A 14,460-nucleotide genomic window follows, 5' to 3' on the forward strand; every position below is an offset into this window, starting at 1 on the left:
AGTAGCTTCCAACTTGTGTTACGTAAAATCCTAAGGTTCCGCAATAGAATTAGTATTTGAGTTGTAATAGTTTAAAATATACATGAAAAATTTATTTAATTAGTTTCAAAAATTATTAATATTCAATCAGAGAGAACTCGTGCACAAAATGCATGACTCGCATTTCTGGAAAATAAAATCCGTTGATTCGAGTGATGGGAGAATTGAATTAATGTATTCGTTCCTTTGTACTCGATTTTTCATATACAGTACATATATTTTTAATCAATGTCAAAAGAATGGCGATGAAAATAAGTTTGGGAACCGCTGCTCTATAGAGATCTTAGCGTTGCAAGGAATAACTGCTCAGTGTGATCCCCCCTTCTGAAGCTGTAAAATCTATAAGGGTTCATATGGTACTGTTCAACCGCCTACCGCAACTGATCTTTTGCAATGTTTCTCATCTGCTGATGCTGATACCGTCTTTCAAAGCTGTAAGAATTGCAATACGACTGCAATAAACCACAAATTTTAAATGTTATCACAGCAATAAAAATACGAGTTAAAATCCAAAACGCCAAAAATGCTATAGTGGCGAGTATGGTACTAATTTTTGTTTTTACGGAAATGTCTTTCCCCATGTGTTATTTAGCAGTACAAATGCACTATATCTCTGTAGAGACCATTGAAGAGGGATACTTTTAATTACAATCACCCGATATATTTTGAACATATAAACATATATAATACAGTATTGTCTTATAAAATAAATAAAAAAGTTTCAAAATATTGTCTAGCAAAGTAAAGATAAGCTTTAATTAATTATTTCATTCGAAATGGAAAAAAACAATGTAATTGTTGACATTTATATAAAATATAGATATTTTGTAAATAAAAATTATTTATTTTTTATAATGTTGTTCTTAATGATGTTTTTAATTATATCTTCATGTCGGTTATCGACTAGTACGTACTTATAGTCATCAGATTAAAAACAATCGGTTAATTCAGAAGAAAACAAAATGTTGTCAAGAGTTCTTGCTCGACGGCACTTCAACAGGAGGTTAAGGAGATAAGAAGATAATATTAAATTATATACGATATAAAATTTAAACAATAATTAAAGGGGTTACAAAAAATTTCAAAAGTAATAAAAATATGGCATGTTAATTATTAAATAAATGATATTTTGGGCTTAATTATTTCCAGATGCGTTTTAGAGTTAACGAATTAGTTTCTTTCCATTTAAATGCAAAATACGAAGTGAAATTTTTAAATGAATATATTCGTATACATTTCTGAACGTATCTAAATAGAAGTAAACAAACAAACAAATCGAATTTCACACTACGCTACTATTGGATAATTAGAATTAAAAAATATAAATGAAATAATTGGAGTTATATCAAATATCTATTTAAACAAGAAGTCGCCAGTAAAAGTGTGGAATACGGCTTTAGATATTACTTCTGGTTAAAGTCTGGTATTCTATATTATTGGTATTAGGTATTAAACTACAAATGACTAGGTATAAAAAGTATCATAAAAGATAAAAAGTACATCAGATGCTATGGTCAAAATATTATTTATCTCAAATATTAAGAGATTTAGAATAGAAGTAGTAAGATTAACAATAATAGTGAATAAATGCCAGTTTTGCTCACCTTCAGGAAATTAGCAAAATCTAGCAATTAAGGTTTTTTTCTATTTTTCTAAAATTGAAACACTAACATAAAATTAGTAAAAAAAGATGGAATTTGAAAAATGTTCCATTACTACTTTTGTTTCCGGACAAGAAAAAAGTTTAAAAAACTGGAGTTTCAAAGCTTCAATAGAAATGGAAAATGTAAAAGCAGATAAGTTGCATTTTTTGACTGACCCGCAATATGTACAGGATTACTTTTTCCACGTTTATTTTTGTTTGGTTCTTTTATAAACGAAATTTTAAAGTCATTCATGTCTTTAAAGCTTTAGTATCTTTCTCAGTCATAATCTTAGTAATCTGTTCAGAAGAAATAAGTTAATTGAAAATCATTTCACTTAAAATCCATTAAAATTACCGTAAGACCCTGCTTAACGCGGGGGATGCGTTCGTAGGCAAATACACAACAAAGCTCTAAACGAAACATATTAAACAAGGTCATTTTAACACAGAGTAAATAGGGAAAGGGGAACAAGCGACCAAAAATAAACAGATTTTACTTTAATTTTAAGTTATTATTATATTAATTTGCATCATCATATATGTTAAATAACACACAAACATATGCACACAGAAGTGTAAAGTTCATTTTTTGCGAAGAAGTTCCTGGCTCTTCTGAAATTCTTGTTTTTTTGCGATAAAGTCGTGTAGTTTCATTGGTCGCTTTCTTCTTCTTTCCTTAAGCAAATGTCGACAGTAGAAGATTGCATCCAAAACGCCTCGTCTTGCTTTTGCACTCCTTTCAAAATCGCTGCAGTTTGATAAACGATTTCTGTTATGGTTACCAAACTTTTACTAAGGAAATCTGTAGAGAAATTTTTTGGGTTCTTCGTTTCCAGAATCACTATTTTCCTGTTCTACACGGATTCCTTGTTCTTCCAGTTCTTGAAGGTCATCGTTGCTAAGGCTCTCACCAGAAACCTGCACTAACTCTTCAATATCCTGCTCGTCTACATCTCCTAGTCCCGATGAAACGATTAGGTTGACAGCTTGGTCAACCTAACGAAGATTTTTCAGAAACATGTCTACTGTGTAAAAACTGAATTGAGCTTAATTATTTCCAGATGCGTTTTAGAGTTAACGAATTAGTTTCTTTCCATTTAAATACAAAATACGAAGTGAAATTCTTAAATGAATATATTCGTATACATTTCTGAACGTTTCTAAATCGGAATAAACATTTAATTTTTGTTTATATTCGACATCAGATACGATCGGATGATATATAATATAAGGTGACGAAACAGTTGGTTATTAAAAGTTATATCGCACACCAAATTTTCTATAGATACGATTTATACATCATTCGTTGATGCTCAACGCAAGAGGAAGCAGGTAAGAACCCTTCTCGAATTTTGTAAAATGATTTTCGATTTTAAATTTTCAGATGTTTAAGTATTGTTTTATTATAAGGAAAGCGAACATAAATTTCTAATATAATTACAAATAAAGATATGCAGAGTCGAATCTCTTCAATAACAGTTTCTCTAAACAGCAGTCACTTTTCACGTTTCCATCAATTCAGAGGTTTGACTATACGTAAATAATAGCGAAGTTGAGGCCGAAGTTTTAAACGCGAAAACGTGTACGTCGGACGTTCAGCGCCGCTTTCCTGTAAGCCTAGAAGTTTGACAATGGCGTTTGGAATGCCAAGCATGATTCCACTGACTTTCCAAACACCATTGTCAAACTAGGCTTACAGGAAAGCGGCGCTGAACGTCCGACGTACACGTTTTTGAGTCTAAAACTTCGGCCTCAACCTCGCTATTAAATATATAACTAATGAGAACTTGGTGAATTGCTTTTTGTCCTTATGTTATTAAACTATGAGTACTAAATTTTGGCTCTATGGAGGATTTATCACACACTATTGACGTTGTCGGAATCACATAGAAGTAGGTATACATGACGACAGTATGCATTTCGGACAGCTGGGGTGTCCCTCTTCAGACGTATTTGCTACAATTTGATGGGTATAAAGGGGTCTACAAAAATACAAGAGGTTTTTTTTGGTTACAAACAGGTTTATGATTAAAATGCAGTGGAACCTCGCTTAACGAATTATTCTCATAACGAGCGAAACAAATTGTAAAAACGCCTCGCTTAAAGAGCGATGTTTCGCATAACGAGTGGCGAAGAGAAGGAAAGTCTCGGATTGTGTGCATGCTCCATCTAGCACTCGTTCAGCTAGCATCATAGTGTTGCTTGTAATCACACATTTTTTCAAACTTGTGTCCACACATATTACATATAAACATGAACAACCATAACCCGTTATATAATAAACACGCCAAACGAGATGCCAAATTCTAACAAAAAATTAACTATTTATAGTTATTAAATTTAATACGAGATGGAAGCATAACTGCCTACCTCTAGTCGGATTAATAAATTTCTATTATTAAAGTATAGCTTTTACGTATCCCAAGAATTTGGCATATCATTTGGTGTGTTTATCAAACATATTAGCTGTGATTTTTTTTGTTTTCTGCAAATCGAATTCGCATTCCAGGTTGGTTCATTCCGCGCTACAAGAAAAGATAAAGAATGTGAAGAATGTTCACACTCCTTAACAATGTATATTGTGTAATTTTCTTTGAACAAACATTATACATAAAATATTTGAGTATATTTTTCGGCGTGGAACGTATTATCGTGTTTTACATTAATTTCTATGGAAAAATTGTTTCGCTTAACGAGTGTTTCGCATTACGAGTAAGACTGGAACGAGTTATGCCCGTTAAGCGAGGTTCCGCTGTATACGAATAAAATTCACTACATATTGCCGCAGTTCACTTTGCCATTCGTCAAGTTCCATCGCACAGTGGTTAGCATCTCTGCCTATGAATCGGAAGGTCCCCGTTCGAACCTGATCGATGGGAAAGTTAGTTTTTTTTTATGTGTACGTTCTCAAAGGTTCGAGAACACATGTTAATTCACTATCATTACATATTTCGACAATGCCCTCGCGCTATAAAACCGCGAGCTCTCAGGTTTAAGGGAAATTGTTGTCTCGTACTGCAGGCTGCAGTGTTTGTATGCTCTATGAATGAATAAACATTTCTTTGTGTTTACCAAAGACTTGTTATTGCAGTTCACTGTTTATCTACGCGGTTAATTCAAACTAGTAAACACTGTACTGTCTGAAATGAAAGAATCGGCTTAAAGAGAATTCTCTCACTTTACACATTTTAAATCGATATTCATAGACACCTTAAACATAGGATGTTATCGAGTTTGACACTTTTTATTGTTATAATTATAAACAGAAATATTATATTATTGGAAAATTGTTATTTTTTTGGTAATAAAATTCCTTAAAATGTAAAAACGCGGTGTGGTATAACAATATATTGCAATCGCAAATCCTGTTACAAGTTAAAAAGGTTTAATTTACGTTGAAAAAAAAAACATTTATTTAAATTTATTAAAAACTTGATGCTTAGACCGGATTTCCCGAAAAGTGTCTACTTTAATAAATTAATTATTAAAAAGGAATCAGGAAAAATTACTCGGATCGATAGTTAAAAGAGCCATAGCCCACAGTTTAATCTGCTAGAATTAATATTGTTTTGATGTTGGAGTTAGTAGGTACGACATTTTATGGCAAAATAATTCAAGAATAGTGATTGCGTAAATGTTGGGAGAGATGAATATCAATTAAAATCTTCAAAATACCATCTTTGATACAGTATTAGTTGATTTTAGTCACAGATACAAGTTGAGTTACGAAACTATCTCCTTGGTTTTGGTGTTAAGACTTAATAAATTACACCAAAGATATAAAAAACAAATTATTATTATCTATAAGGATTTTTACCTATTCTGTAATGGCAATTTTTCAATACTTCTTTTGATTCTTAATGGTCCTCGCTTTATAGTACATACAAAAGTGTACGGAGATCAAATAAATATATTATTAATTATATTAATATTATTTACGTTGTAAAAGTTATTTTTAAATAAATTTCTTAACAACCGTAAAAGTTACGCAATTCGTTGCCGAATATTTTTAATATACAATAAAAAGTATAATATAAACAAGCATTTTGGTTATGATACGTTGGCATTTCAGTTTATTATAATAATTAACAAATTTATTTAACAGTTATTTAAAATATCGAATTTTAAACTTTTAAAATTATTTTAATCCTTTACTGACAGCTCGCAACTACGAACGCATTCGTTCCATCCATCTTTTCGAGAAGTCCTATTCAATACTCTACTTTTAACATCTTTTAAGGTTCAAACAATTCAAATACATTACTATTTTAGCTTATTTTATTGAACACGTAACTTATGATGTTCTTACCGATGGCATCATTCCAACATTTATTTACTTCCATACCTTTATTTAAATTCATATTCAATTTTCCTTTTGTTTCACCTATAGACTGTAAAATTATTATTTTCACATGTACTGTACATGGAATGCCACTTATACCACTTATTTCTATTTTTTCTAATTTAGTTTTGATTTGAATTTATTAACTTACAATTATTTTTATAGTCCGGAACTATACATATCCCTTTTCATATTTATTATAAATAGGTTTAATATAAGAAAACGATACATATGTAGTATTATTGCTATCACTATATTTAACAGTAAATCTATTATTTTTATATTTCACAATAACCATTCCATATATATATATATATTTAACCAAATTACTTTTTTCCTTCGAAGCATCTCTTTATCTAGTAGTCCTACATAGTAATTTTTTGTATTCTGAAATTAAATTATTTGTTTTTATAAAATTTAGACAATAAGTTCTATATGGTATTGTTCAAAGTTTGAACCTTAAAAGATGTTAAAAGTTGAATGTTGAATAAAACTTCTCGAAAAGATGAATGGAATGGGTGACCTCGTGGTTATGAGTTGTCAGTAAAGGATTAAAATGATTTAAAAAGTTTAAATTGTTCGTATTTTAAATAATTGTAAATTTGTTAATTATTGTAATAAACTGAAGACCAGATATGGAAACCTTAGGGCAGAAAGTCCCGATTAACTGTATACGAACTTTCGATGCAAACAGGAAGTCACGTTTCTTCAATTCAAAAATTTTCCTCGGAAAGATGTTAGATGACCGGCACAACTCTAGTGTCAAAGGAAAAGTATGATGTACAGGGGAAAGCCACTACTAAGTTGAAGTGGAGAGCATATATTTCTAAATTAAATAAATTAAAAATATAATTCAAAATTGCATTGTTTAAAAAGTGCGTCACAATAATTAATTGCACGTTTCTGTATTAAATTTCTTTTAACGTGTAAACTAAATTATATTTGTTTTTGTAACAATTAAATATATAAGGATATTTTATAACAACAAAACAACAAATTATATTAAATTAATCAGCTATGTGTAAAACAAATTTACGATAAAAAATCTATAAAACTTAAGACTATATTACAAAATTACATTAAAACGAATGAAACTTTTATGTAGTAAATGTTCTACTGGTTTTATACTTTCTACGATACGATAAAAATAGATCTGTGTGATATTGTTAAACGTAGATGTGGAGTGAATATATAAGATAATCTAAACCATTTATTACTTACATATCCGTTACATCATACATTGCATTAAATGTTTTTAAACGAATGAAAATCAGAACTTTGTCACTAATGTGAAGAAAAACAACACAAACATTTAGTTAGTTCCGTATAGTGTCTACCACAATTACACGTACAAGAAAAAAGTAATTTCGAAGTAAGCGTACGAGACGGTCGGTACAGTTATTTATCGAGTCTTCGGCAGACGAGAATGTTCAGCACGCGGCACCCAACTCCACTTCAGGTATATGTTTATCTCACTGTGTCCTGATAAAACTTGTGTTAGAAGAAAACTCTTTTTCCTCTCTGAAACCGATAAAGCAATCTGTCATTCGATTCCAACTTTCCAAACCATCAAACTTCTGTTTCGAATAATCTCTCGCGTCCGTAATTTTTCCGTTCCGCGCTCTATGCTTCAAACTTTTCCTTTTTAAATTTGCTTAATAAAATTTCAGAGAATCGCTCCTCGATACTAACTCTGCATGTTGTCATTCTCAATGGTTTTTCATACTTGGTTTCACTTTGTCATGCCCAGGGTCGTCTGTATTTCAGAGCACTTGCCTTGGGATTCCATGTATGAAAATTCCTTTTATGCGTTTATTTTATTGATTTATTATTTTCACACTTAAAATATACTTTTTATGCGATAGCTTGATTGAATAGAATATTACTCAAAATAATAAAAATTTCGTAATCTTAAAATCGTTGAGGAAAGATACAAGTACATTTGTAACAATTATGGTTGTCTAATTTTTTTTTAAGAACAATAAGATTGATTCTATGAGTTGTGGATCGAATGCTGAAAGTTGCATAAATAATCTAATAAGAATATTAACCGAATTATTTTCTTGAAATTTAGTTAATAGAACTTACATTCACTATACTTTTATTATTTTTAATATAATGTGAACCTATATTCTCATTAACAACATGTAAGACTTTATTTAATGTCAATGTTTTGGATTCGACATTTTTTTGGATTCGACATTTTATACAGCACCCCCAAGAGTTCTTGAAATCGCTCACTGTTTCCGTGGTGATAGGAAGTGAACTTTGCAATATTCCCTTACGAACATTTATTTTTTTTACCAGTCTCTAATGATGGGGATTTATCCTCTCTTCACACATCGCCCACCACCATTATCTCCGCCGTCACTCACTGATTCACAAAATTGGCTTAATGTTCTTTTTTAAATATAATGCGTGTACCTCACATATATTTCTTCCTTTCAGACTGGATAAGTTTTAGGTCTTTATTTACAAATGAGTTCCCAAAGTGATCGATATCGATCCTCGTGGATAGATAAGGCATTTTCGGAGTCGATTAAAAACATATTTAGTACTTTCGGAATGTAAATTTCTTCATGAAGTTGATCTTTATATGAAAACAATGCGCATTAGACTAATACTGGTACTCCAGAATTATTTATTTACTAGTTATTATTATTATTATGTTGGGTTAAGTGAGATATACTCGGTTAACACCGGTGGCTGTGTACTATGCCGGACCAAAGTCAAGGCATAGTAACCAAAACAGAAATTAAAGAAGTGTATCAGTGTGTGTGTCTGTATTCAGGAATTTTCTCACAATATGACATGTATTCAATATAGTGGCCTTCTGTAGTGTGATGTATGTGTTTCTATTCAATTCTAATGTGCCCAGGCTTTTGTGTATTGTGTGTGGTATGACACCTGTAGAAGAGAGAACGACAGGTACAATAAGCACCCTATCTATCCTCCACAGATGCCTTATTTCCTGGGCAAGTTCTGTGTACTTGCTAATTTTTTCAGTGCATGCGTTTTGTATATTGTGAGTGTTTGGAATGGATATGTCTATAATGTATGTGATTTTATTGTGTTTGTCAATGAGTGTGATGTCTGGTCTGTTGTGGTAAATTGTTTTATCTGTGATTATGGCTCTGTCGTAGTACATTTTGTGCGTGTTGTTTTCCAATACTGTCTGTGGAATGTATTTGTAGTATGGCTCGTGGATGTCTACTAATTTGTGTTTCTTTGCAAGCTCTTGGTGTATTATATTTGCTACTTGATTATGTCTGTGTAGATTGTTTTAAACTCAAATATATCAGAATATATTGAGTCTGGGTGTGAATGAAATAAAGGACTGTACAATATTGATTAGAACAAGACGACGACTTTAATAAAATCAACGATCAGGGCTAACAACAGTATGATTGACGGGTATACCACGTTTACAATAATAAACAATTATAATTAATACGATCGCTAATAAACAATAATACTACAGTATTTACAATAATACAATATTTTTACAGAATAATCAAACAAATAAATTATTGAAAATGAATATAACACGTCACAATAACAATCTTACTTCGTTGTATAAACTGTATACTGTCCATAGGTACACACCACGAGGTCGAGGATGTCCTGTCTTCACGGATGGGAACGGATTCTCTTCACGACGAAAAAACCAGGAAAGAAAGGTCCTTCCACACGTGCGACGGTCCCTTTTATGTTCCCCGTCATGCATGAGTGCTCCCTTCCTCACGTGACTTATCCTTGGCCAATCAGGCCACTCCGACTGGTGTATACAGGAACGGTGACAGTATACTATTCCGCGAACAAACATACAAAACGTAGATCCCGAACGATGTTTTTTTTTACATATACAATACAATTATACAAACAAAACAAAGTAGCGCAGCACTACAAGATAATCTGTCTGTGCCAAGAGCTTGCAACCAGAGGTGATGTGTTGTATAGTTTCTGGCATGATGTGACATTTTCTGCATGTGTCATTTGTGAGTGTTGCATCTTTGAGTATGTGTTTTCTGTAGTTTTTAGTATTTATGACCTGATCCTGTATGGCGATCATGAATCCTTCCGTCTCCCCAAAGAGGAATCCCCGAGCTAACCAGCTGTTTGATGCAGTTTTGTCAACAAAATCCTGGGCCAGATCATAAAAATGCCTGCCATGGAGTGCCTTTCGAGCCCACGATTACTTAATGGTGTCTATGCTTTTTATATGTTTTGTTGTGTCCATATGATGTGAGTGTAAGTTTAATGGTGTGTTATTCGAGTCTGCTAGAGTTACTGCTTTATGTAACTGTGAAGTTTCTTGCTTTTTTATAGAAAAACTCTCGCAGTGACTGTATTTGTTTGTAGTGAAGGTTAACTATGTCAATCAGGCCACGTCCGCCATCTTTACGTGGAAGGGTTAATCTTTCTGTGGCGGATTTAAAATGATGATGTTTATGTTTAGTAAGTGTTGTTCTTGTTTTCCTTTGGAGTTGCTCAAGATCTGTGTGAGTCCAATGTATAACTCCAAAAGAATATGTGAGTACTGGGATGACATATGTGTTTATTGCTTTAACTGTGTGTTTTGCATTTAACTGTGTTCTGAGAATAGCATTTAACCTACTTTGGTATTCTTTAATTAATCTTTGCTTTATTTGTGTATGTTCTGTTAGTTTGGCCTGTTGGAATCCTAAATACTTATAGAACTCGCCCTCTTCCATGGATTCAATAACGTCTCCATTTCCAAGTGCAAAATCTTCTTTCTTCAGGATTCCTTTTTCTATGTGAAGTGTTTTGCATTTATCTAGGCCAAATTCCATTTGTATGTCCTTGGTGTATGAGTGTGTGATTTGTAGGAGTTGATAAAGTTGTTTTTGTGTGGATGCATAAAGTTTTATGTCATCCATGTACATGAGATGTGACAGTGTAAACTGTGTTGTTTTTTCATGTCTGATATTGTAACCATATTGCGTTTTGTTTAACATGTTGGATAATGGGTTTAGGGCTAAGCAGAACCAGAGAGGACTCAAGGAATCTCCTTGAAAAATTCCTCGCCTAATAAAAATTTGGTTTGTTTTTATGGAAGTGTTACTAACCCTGAGATGTAGTGTTGTTCTCCAGTGCTGCATAGTGTTTTGAAAGAATGCAATGAGTGATGGATGTATTTTGTACATATGTAGAATATGTAGCAGCCAACTGTGTGGAACACTGTCGAATGCTTTTCTGTAGTCTATATAAGCCATGTGTATGTTTCTGTGTTGTTTGTGTGCTTGCCGTAGAATGACTGAATCTATGAGTAACTGTTCTTTGCATCCCTTGTGATTTCTACGGCAACCTTTTTGTTGTTCTGTTAGAATGTCGTGTTCTTCAATATGTTTGTATATTTTGTTTGCAATACAGGATGTCAATAATTTGTACAGTGTAGGGAGACATGTAATTGGTCTGTATTGTGTGGGGTCTGTGGTATTGTTGTTTTTAGGTTTCATGTAGGTGATGCCCTGAGTAAGAAAATTTGGCATGTCTTGTGGATTGATGATAATGTGTGTTAGGTGTTTAGCTAGTTCCTGGTGCAGTGATGTAAACTTTTTGTACCAGAAATTGTGAATGTTGTCTACACCAGGTGTCTTCCAGTTGTGTGTTCTGTTGACAGTGTATTGGAAATCGTGTATGTTTATTTCAGCACAGGGCATAGTTGGTATGTTGTGCAAGTTTCTGTTCTCCTCCTCGATCCAGCCTGCATCAGCATTGTGCGTGACAGCACTGGACCAAAGAGAAGACCAATATGTTGTGAGTTCTTCTTCTGTTGGTGTGCCACTGTGCTGTGTATCAGTGTTTGCTTTGTTATTAATTTGTCTGTAAAAGAGTTTTTCATTGTTTGTAAATAATTTATTTTGTTGTTTTCGTAGTGTACATGTTTTGTAACGTTTGAGTCTACGTGCTTTGGCAGCAAGTTTTTGTTTTAGTGTATCAATGTATTCTGTAATGTGTGTGTTGTGGTGTTCATGTTTTGTATGTGTTTTTATTTTCTTGAAAATGTTTTTGAGCTGTTTCCTTAATTTGGGTGTTATGTTGCTTTTAGTGTATTCTGTCAGCCTGCCTAATTGCTGTCTAATGTCATTTATTTGTATTTCTATTCTTCTCTGCCAGGCAGGCTTGTGATAGTATTGTGTTTTCTGTGTATTTGTCTGTGACTGTACTTTCAGTCCATGGTGTGTCACTACTGTGACTGCCCCAGCATAAACTAATGTATGAATGTCTGCGAGTGTAGAAATTGAATGAATGTAGTGTGGTAGTAAGTGAGTGTTTACATAATTTAGTGTTTTTTCTACTTCCTTTGACATGTTTATTTTTGGTATTCGTGGTCGTTGTGTGGGATCTGTGCCTGTATATTTAGTGAGTGTTTCCTGAAATATAGGTGAGAGCGTATTAACTAAATCCATGTCTATGTTATCAGTGATGGATGAGGAAGTGTCTGTAGTATCATTAGTGGTACTTGTTGTGTGTGTGTTATTATCAATGCTTGTTGCTGGATTATCCTGACAGGTTACATGATCTTCATTAATGTTAGATGTTTCTGTCTGTTGATGTATTTGATCAGCAACCTGTTGTTTGATAAGTTCAAGTGTTGTTTGTGGAATAAGGTTGTTGTGTATAATTGTTCTTTTTTGATCAACAACCCTTTGTTCAGTGACAGTGAGGTGAGGATATTGTTGTGTGAATTTATGGTGTAGTTGTTGTCTGTATGCTGTCATGTTTGTTTCAAGTTTTGTGATTGTGTAGTAAGTACGGATGATAAACTCGTTCATTTCTACTGTCCATTTCATCCGTTGGCGTGGTTTTCCAGCCTTTGTGGTCTGTGGATGCATTGCCACAGAAACACTAAGGCTGGGTTGGTTCCTCACATCTGTTGAGGGCATTGCAGTAGCCATGCTTGGGCCGGTGCTGCTTTCGCCACCGGTAACCAGGGAGACTGTGGCCTATTTTTCGAACGTGAGCCTCTGCCTAACTCACGAACGCGGACCTTGTTAACCCGGGCGACGTCCGAGCCGGTATCACACTTTGATCTAGTTATCACCATAATAAATATCTCCACAGAATGTGGGTGTGGTCACCTACTTCTTCTCCCCATAGACCTTACTGGCATGGGTGTCCCTACCAGGAGCTTATGCTCCAGCCTGCATTGCCCTATGGATCAGTAAAATTACTGGGCTCTCCCACCACGTCCAGGTGGTGACCACGGGAGAGTTGTTGTTATTATTATGTTGGGTTAAGTGAGATATACTCGGTTAACACCGGTGGCTGTGTACTATGCCGGACCAAAGTCAAGGCATAGTAACCAAAACAGAAATTAAAGAAGTGTATCAGTGTGTGTGTCTGTATTCAGGAACTTATTATTATTATTATTATTATTATTATTAATTTTATTATCAAAAAGAGAGGATCGATAAATAGTCGCAGAAAAGGTTTCTGCGACAGTCAAAACAGTTTGGGAATCCCTCATTTAGGAGTTCGGTGACGTTACCGGAAAATGCTATCGAACTTTGTGCAGATTTTTAGAATATTGTTCGTTAGGATATGAACTATGTTTGAAAAATTGTTTAAATAAGATAATTCAACTTTAAAGTAATATAAATTATATTCTCAGGTAATATTTGTGTAAACTGTAATTTTGAAAAATAATGAGTTCAAGTTGGAATATCGAAGCTAACAAAACTTATGTTATGTGAGTAAATTTATCATTATACTATAAACATATAATTGATTTTATATACACTAAACAAGTATTAATTTATATACTAGATTACCAAGAAAAAGAACAAAGAGAGAAAAAAAGTTCCTTGCAGGGATCATCGTTTCTCTGGTCGTAGTATTCGCACTTATAACTGCAGTCGTTACTATAGCCGTGTTAGGTAATCAACTTTTTTACACTGAGTGTTAATTTTTGATATTAGAACAATGAAACACAAAGATAAGTCTTAATGTGGAATCGACTTTTATTTGGAGGCTGTCAACTGCCTCAATACGAAAAACGTTAAAAATATCTCTCTAATGACCAAAAATTTATAATATTGCGTTTAAGTTTACCTTGGTAGACCCAATAGCCGCGCTTCCGGTTGTCCTATTGGGTGCGTTTACTTCTGAGCTAATTTTACTGTCAGCACGCTCAGCCTGTATACTTTCGTCGGAGCGCCACGCTCATTGGCGTTTACTTTAGAGCTATGTGACGTCATGTTTAGCAAAATTGGTAAGCTCGGAGTGCTAGCTAGTTCCTTGTGGAGCTTTGCGCTAATTCAATATGGCTGCTCTCATGAAAAAATTACTTTCTGTACAAAGTAATAAATATGAAATTATTTTTGGAAAAATAAACGGCAGAAAGTACTTTTATTGGTAAATTTCAATTATTTGTTGTATAAAATGTTTACAATGATCTTTTTTTTAT

The sequence above is a fragment of the Centruroides vittatus genome, unplaced genomic scaffold (assembly GCF_030686945.1).
Source record: "Centruroides vittatus isolate TY-2023 unplaced genomic scaffold, ASM3068694v2 contig_846, whole genome shotgun sequence".
NCBI lineage: Eukaryota > Metazoa > Arthropoda > Arachnida > Scorpiones > Buthidae > Centruroides > Centruroides vittatus.